Source organism: Triticum dicoccoides, chromosome 3B (assembly GCF_002162155.2).
Source record: "Triticum dicoccoides isolate Atlit2015 ecotype Zavitan chromosome 3B, WEW_v2.0, whole genome shotgun sequence".
Lineage (NCBI taxonomy): Eukaryota > Viridiplantae > Streptophyta > Magnoliopsida > Poales > Poaceae > Triticum > Triticum dicoccoides.
The window spans coordinates 547826076-547833810 of NC_041385.1; the positions used below are offsets into that span (position 1 = coordinate 547826076).

Sequence of the window (7735 nt, forward strand, 5' to 3'; positions counted from 1 at the left end):
CACTGTGATCTAGTTCATACCCTAGTTCGGCGGTGAACTCGCTACAGCGGCAACGGCGAAGAAGAATTCCGTTGATGGCGGCGGAGACCAGCGACAGGAGGCGGCTGGCGACGAAGTCGACGATCCGTAGACCTAGTAGGCAGAGCGAGCTATGCGCGGGCGAGGAGTTTCGGAGAAAGTTTTCCAAAATTTGCCCGTGGGTATATATAGCCCGACGCTGTCGGTGTGACCGAGTGGAACAACTCGGTGGCACCGAGATGCATAACTATTAACAGTTATAGCAACTCGGTGTGACCAAAAAGTTCAAATCGGTTGCACCGAGATTGAAAACCTAGATCAACTTAGTGATCTCGGTAGGACCGAAATGGAGGAATGGTCAGACCGAAAATCACAAAGAAGTTTTGGAAGTTTAAGTCTATGACGAATCGGGGACTCCGAGTGATCCTCACACATAGTGGTTCGAATCTGACTTGATCAAATTTTGTGATGTAGCATGAATAGAGTTTGAGACGAGAAAAGCATAGATAGCTAGAGAAGGTTCTTAGGCATTCTTGTACATCCACTTGGCCAAAGAAAAAGAAGCCAATCAATCAAAACAACAAGTGGATGTCCTCGAATGAGTAAAATATGCTTCCAACATGCTCACACAATAAAATGACAAATGAAATATGTGGCAAAGCATGCACAACCAATTCTAGCATCTATCAAATAATTGGCGATGACTAGGTCATCTATATATGAGTATATTGACTTAGGAGTCAAATGAGAACATTTGATCATAGGTCATACTCATCGTTTAAGCTCAAGTGGGGTTACCACTTTTACATAATGCATTGATGTGTTCACGTAATTAGAGTTGCTTTGACTCAATTCTTAGAGTTAAGCTCCCCCTAGATGTGAGATCCCCCCTTAGAGGGATGGACTAACCTTGGGTTTTGTCGATGATGACTTCATATAGGTGTTGAAGATGTGGATGCTCAATGTTGATGTAGATCATTTGGAGCAATCCTTTGGAGTGAGTTGCACTTTCAACATACCTACCTGGGTTAGTCCCACAAGGAACAAACAAGAATATCCATAGACATAGATTGATGCATACACAAAATGATGTTCATGAAAACATTAGGTTACCTTGTCCCTTGCCTTACCAACATGAGGGTTTGTGACTCCTTGAACTAGTGCAAGATATGGAAGTTGATTGCACTTGTCCTTGCCATAATGATATGACTGAAGAATGTTGGCGGAGTCACCCTCAAGAACTCTCTAGTTCTTCTTCTTCGGGATCCACATCATCTTGATGGGAATCCTTGGTGTGGTAGTTGTGCTTGATGAAGTAGAACTTGACGTAGTCTTAGGAACCCACTTGACCAAGGCCTTAGGTGCTTCTCCAAATGCATCAATCTCCTCTTGAAGCTTGTCCTTGCCTTTGTTCTTGTGGTCTTGTGGTGGAAGATCATCTTGTGCTTGTGTTCCCTTGAAGGAAGTAGGATCATACTTCTCTTGTTGAGGAACAAACTTCGTCTTGGGGTATTGATCTTCTTCCCACTCAACTCCATTGGCATTGAACTTTCATTCAAAACCAACACCTTGATTCTTCCGGTGCCTTCCTTGCTTGCATACAATTTCCTCGAATTGCTTACTCCCGGCAAGGCTCTTGTATACACCTTTCTCTATAATTCCCTTCAATAAGCTATTTTCTTGCTCAAGTGTAACTTGGCTAAGAGAATCATTAGTGGAATCAAGAGAACTACTAGAAGCAACAATATTGGATTTAGCATTGTTATTGTTACTACTAGAGGAAGAATCTTTATTGTTCTTGTTACTAGACTTGACTTGAGGCATGTAAGTAGATAAGAGTAAATGCTTGGCAATATAAGAAGAACTTTTCTTGCGAAGATCATCATTGATAGCCTTTAAGAACTCATGCTCTTGCTCAAGATTGAGCTTTTCAAAGCGTAACTTCTCATGAGCCCTTAAAAGTTCTCGATGATCTTCGAAGATAGTTTCATGAGCTAACTTAAGAGTGTTTAGTTCTTTAGTTAGAAGCTCAATCTTCTCCTTATCATTGTCATTCGTTTTATCTTGATTAGCATGATTAATTGACGTTTCATCATAGTATTCATCACTAGAGTTTTTAATAAGTAAATCATCATCACCTAGCAAGTCATCTTCATCACTATTAAAATCAACATACTCGGGATGAGTTACCTTAGGGCCTTTAGCCATGAAGCATCTTCCAATTCCTTCATTTGGTGATTCAAATATGTCGTAGGAGTTGGTTGACACAAGTGCTAGACCGGCAACACCTTCATCTTGAGTATGTTCGGAGTCGGAGTGATAGCTTCTCTCGGAGTGATGTTCAAAGTCGGAACCGGGTACCCATTCACCAACATGAGCTTAATGTCTTCGTTTTGTGTAGCTCTTTGATGACTTGTCCTTCCTTTCCGAATCCTTGCTTCTCCAGGATGTTCTTCGTTCATAACGATCATCTCTACTCCTCCTCTCTCTTGGCGGTGAGTCTTCTCTTCTACTTCTTCTCTTAGGAGAATCTTCTCTTCTTTTGTAGGATGTCGTACACTCATTGGAATAGTGTCCGGGTCTCCCACAATTGTAGCAATTGCGCTCTCGACTAGAAGATCTCTTGTCATTGTAAGACCTTGACTTAGAGCTTCTTCCTTTGCTTCTACTCTTGTAGAATTTGTTGAAATTCTTCACCATTAAGCTTAATTCTTCATTGAAGGTTTGTTTCTCACTTGATGATGTAGGAGCTTCACATGAGGCTTTGTAAGCACCACTTGACTTGTTGTGAAGTTTCTCCTTATCCTTGAGTGACATCTTATGAGCAACAATTCTACCAATGACTTCCGCTGGCTTGAGATTTTTGTAATTGGTCATCATTTGAATCAATGTGCACACGGTATCATATTTTCCATCCAATGCTCTTAGGATTTTCTTGATGATGAATCTGTCGGTCATCTCTTCACTCCCTAAGCCAGCAATCTCATTTGTGATAAGATCAAGCCTAGAGTACATTTCAGCGACACCTTCACCATCCTTCATTTTGAACTTGTCAAGCTGACTTTGGAGCACATCCAACTTGGATTCCTTGACGGAGTCGGTACCTTCATGCATATCAATCAAAGTGTCCCAAATTTCCTTTGCATTCTCAAGACGGCTGATTTTGTTGAATTCTTCGAGGCATAAACCATTGAAGAGGATATCACAAGCTTGAGCGTTGTATTGCAGCATCTTCAATTCATCCGCACTAGCTTTACGGTTTGGTTCTCTCCCATCAAAGAATTCACCTTGCAAGCCAATACAAACAATAGCCCAAACGGCGGGGTTATGTTCAAGAATATGCATTTTCATCTTATGCTTCCAACTATCAAAATTAGTACCATCAAAGTAAGGACCTCTACGGTGATAATTTCCCTCGCTAGACGCCATACTCTCCTAGGTTGTGAAACCAAGGCTATGACCACCAAAAGCTATGGAAATCAAAGCAAATGGAGACCAAAGCTCTGATACCACTTGTAGGACCTTGAAGTATGTCTAGAGGGGGGTTATTAGACTACTTGACCAATTAAAAACTTAACCTTTTCCCAATTTTAGAGTTTGGCAGATTTTAGCAATCTTTGAACAAGTCAAGCAATCATCACACAATTCAAGCAAGCATGCAAAGAGTATATAGGCAGCGAAAATTAAAGCATGCAATTTGCAAGAAACTAAAGGGAAGGGTTTGAAGGATTCAAACGCAATTGGAGACACGGATGTTTTTGTCGTGGTTCCGATAGGTGGTGCTATCGTGCATCCACGTTGATGGAGACTTCAACCCACGAAGGGTAACGGTTGCGCGAGTCCACGGAGGGCTCCATCCACGAAGGGTCCACGAAGAAGCAACCTTGTCTATCCCACCATGGCCGTCGCCCACGAAGGACTTGCCTCACTAGCGGTAGATCTTCACGAAGTAGGCGATCTCCTTGCCCTTACAAACTCCTTGGTTCAACTCCACAATGTTGTCGGAGGCTCCCAAGTGACACCTAGCCAATCTAGGAGACACCACTCTCCAAGAAGTAACAAATGGTGTGTTGATGATGAACTCCTTGCTCTTGTGCTTCAAATGATGGTCTCCCCAACACTGAACTCTCTCTCATAGGATTTGGATCTGGTGGAAAGAAGATTTGAGTGGAAAGAAACTTGGGGAAGGCTAGAGATCAAGATTCATATGGTAGGAATGGAATATCTTGGTCTCAACACATGAGTAGGTGGTTCTCTCTCAGAACTGGTAAGTTGGAAGTGTAGGTTTGTTCTGATGGCTCTCTCCACGAATGAAGAGGAGGTGGAGGGTATATATAGCCTCCACACAAAATCTAACCGTTACACACAATTTACCAATCTCGGTGGGACCGAATCAACAAACTCGATTGGACCGGTTTAGTAAACCTAGTGACCGTTAGGATTTTCGGTGGGACCGACATGCAACTCGGTGGGACCGATATGGTTAGGGTTAGGGCATAACGTAATCTCGGTGAGACCGATTACACAAACTCGGTGAGACCGATTTTGGTAATTAGCTAACCAGAGAGTTGGTCGGGTAAACTCGGTGGGACCGATTCGCTCTTTTCGGTGAGACCGAAATGTTACGAAAGGGGAACAGAGAGTTTACATTGCAATCTCGGTGGGACCGATCACTCACTTCGGTTAGACCGAAACGTTACGAAGGGAAATAGAGAGATTACAATCCCATCTCGGTGAGACCGAGATCCCTATCGATGAGACCGATTTGCCTAGGGTTTGTGGCAGTGGCTATGACATTTGAACTCGGTGGCGCCGGATAGAAAGAATCGGTGGGACCGATTTTGACTTTAGGTTTAGGTCATATGAGGATGTGAGAAAGTAGTTGAGGGTATTTGGAGCATATCACTAAGCACATGAAGCAAGAGGCTCATTAAGCAACACCTCATCCCTCCTTGATAGTATTGGCTTTTCCTATAGACTCAATGTGATCTTGGATCACTAAAATGTAAAATGAAGAGTCTTGAGCTTTTGAGCTTGAGCCAATCCTTTGTTCTTGATATTTTGAGGGATCCACTTTCATCATCCATGCCATGCCATTCATTGAGCTTTCCTGAAATATTTGTCTTGGAATAGCATTAGCTCAATGAGCTATATGCTGTTATGAATTACCAAAACCACCTAGGGATAGTTGCACTTTCAGCAACCCGACCTGATTTGTCCAAAATGACCCTGGGTCACTAAGGAACTAACACGTGTCCAAGTAAAGCTTGACTTGGGCTACAAGTAAAGCTGACTCATCCAACTCTGGATAAGACTTCCTCTTAGTGTCTTCGCTCGAAGACATAGGATTTGGTTCAGTATCTCTTCAGTCACTCTGACTTTGTTCACTTGAACCCCACTTAACAGTACGGTGGTTCCTATTACTCAATAAGAAGAAAAGGAAACTACGAAACAACTATGTCTTCGCACTCCATAGTCTGCAAGTGAATAGCTTCACGCGTTATAATCTTCGTCGTGAATGTCTTCACGAACCACCATTGTCTTCAATGTCTTCACACATTTTTAGGGGTCATCTTGGTAGGATAAACTGAATCAATGAGGGACACTTCCTGTGCTATCCTGCAATTCTCACAAACACATTAGTCCCTCAACCACATTTGTCTTCAATACTCCAAAACCAACTAGGGGTGGCACTAGATGCACTTACACATATTGCGCCTTGAACTTCTCCTCATCTTTGATGACCTTCCAACAATGTGAGAGGCTGAAGCACTTGCCGTTGTGTTGGACCTTGAATGCCTCCAAAGCTTGGAATGCCTATAAATGTATTGCATGCAAGCATATTGGCAAAATGGATATGGAAATGGACATGCAAGCATAAACGAAATGACACAAAAGAGGGTCGCTTGCATACCATGTCATGCATGCCGATGCCGCTCACGGGGCGCCTTGACGCTATCAAGAGTGGCACAAAACTTGTTGCACTCTTGCTGGATCACCCTCCATCGCTTCGAAATGGACACCCACCCGCGAGTGCTTAGCATTTGGTACGGCGGAAACTTCTTGCGCTCATGGAACTCACGGTGGACACGAATCCAAAAGGTTGATGCCTTCTGTTTGGCGTCGACCTTGGGGTCTTGCTCAATGTCTCTCCAACACTCACAAAGGAGCTTGTCCTCGGCCACCGTGTATGCCTTCGTCCGCTTGCTCTTGTGCTTTGGCTTCGACCCGGCGGCTTAGTTGGCGAGCTCGTCCTCGAACAAAGGCCCCCCTTCAATGTGGCACTCATCCTCTTCCTCTTCCCGTAGTCCTCCGAAAACTCGTGGTCGAGTGGGAAGCCGTCCAGGTCCAGGCCGACCTGATCATGCATGAAGGCCACCTGATCTTGATCAATGGTGGACGGCGTGAACGCCCCTCGGCCGTCCTGGCTTTGTGTCTCTTCGGGATTGTAGCCGGCCCCGGCGGCACCGCCAGCGGCCGCCACACCACCCTCGAAGATGATGTTTTGCATGTAGTCATCGTCGCCGGAGGCCGGCATTCCGTCGAACAGGTTGCGTGCTCCCGGCAGCACATCGGCTGGCATGTGTTGCGCGCGTTTCCTCGCGCCTCCGGATGACAAGCCACCGGCCACCGGTGTGGCGTTGAGGTCGATGGGTATGGGCGCGGGCGTGGAAGGCGCCACCACGCTCAGCTTGGGCGAGCACTCCCCGGAGAGGCGTGAGGCCTACGGGTAGACGTGGAAGCCGGATATCGGCTGCGTCGCCGACGCGCGGGGTGAGTCGGGCAGCACCATCCGACGGAACATGGAGGAGCCGGTGCTGGCCGCAGCCACAGCGGCGTTGACAAGGCCGTGCTGACTAGGGTTTAACCCTAGCATATATAGTGCCTCCCTCGTTGCCGCCGCGACGTTGGTGACCTCCTGCTGCGCAGCGGCAGCGATGGCGCCCGCCGCGTGCCTCCTGCTCTTTCTCTTTTGCCGACTCCCTTGCCCGCTGTTCGGGCGTCAGCGTCTTCTTCGGCTTGGGCGTGGCGGCGGTCTTGCGGGGAGCGCGAGGCTTGCCTTTGCTGAGGGGGCAATCGTCATTCCGGACGAGGCGAGGGAGGCGAGGCCGGCGGCGACGTCGAGGTCGTCGTCCATGGTGGGCAGCGGGAGCACGCGCGGGCTAGAGGGTTTTGGGAGGAAATGAAGGGAAATGGTGAAGGCTGCCACCAACTAGCGGGCCAGGAGGGAGAAGGCGAGCGCGCACGCGTCCGTCTCGTGTCGTCGTGTCCGCACCGACGCAAATCCGGCTAAAAAATGGACCGGAAATGAGTCAGCAGGCGGACGAAAAGCGAACGCGTGTCTGTTTAGGTCAGCGCGTCAGGCCGACTTTTCTGTCCGCACCGACCCAAACGAACGCCCGCGGACAAAATGGATCGCCCCGTTGGGAGTTGCTCTCCCCGTTGGAGTTGCTCCCAATGTTAACAGAGAGCTAGGAAATTCTCATACGACAGACTTGGCAAAATTGATGGTTTGATCAATCAGACTGAGTTTTATAAAATATTCAAAATCTCTCCGTCTAACACTACTGTAAACGTTGCTGTATTGGACAAAGGCAAAAACACGAAATAGGGTCCATTAGACACATATATCATAAATTAAGTACTAGCGGTGATACAGCCATGTAACTCCGCCTATCTTGTCTCAACATAGCCGGTCCCAAGCCCGGGTAAAGGA

General features: G+C 46.5%; 1 long non-coding RNA gene across 1 annotated transcript; it reads right to left on the reverse strand.

Moving 5' to 3' along the window:
• Nucleotides 1-5477: 5477 nt before the first annotated feature.
• Nucleotides 5478-7735, reverse strand: LOC119281524. The gene is made up of 3 exons (XR_005138449.1): nucleotides 5933-7735; nucleotides 5726-5835; nucleotides 5478-5637 (listed from the first exon to the last, which is right to left on the reverse strand). It is a non-coding gene; the product is annotated as an uncharacterized LOC119281524 (long non-coding RNA).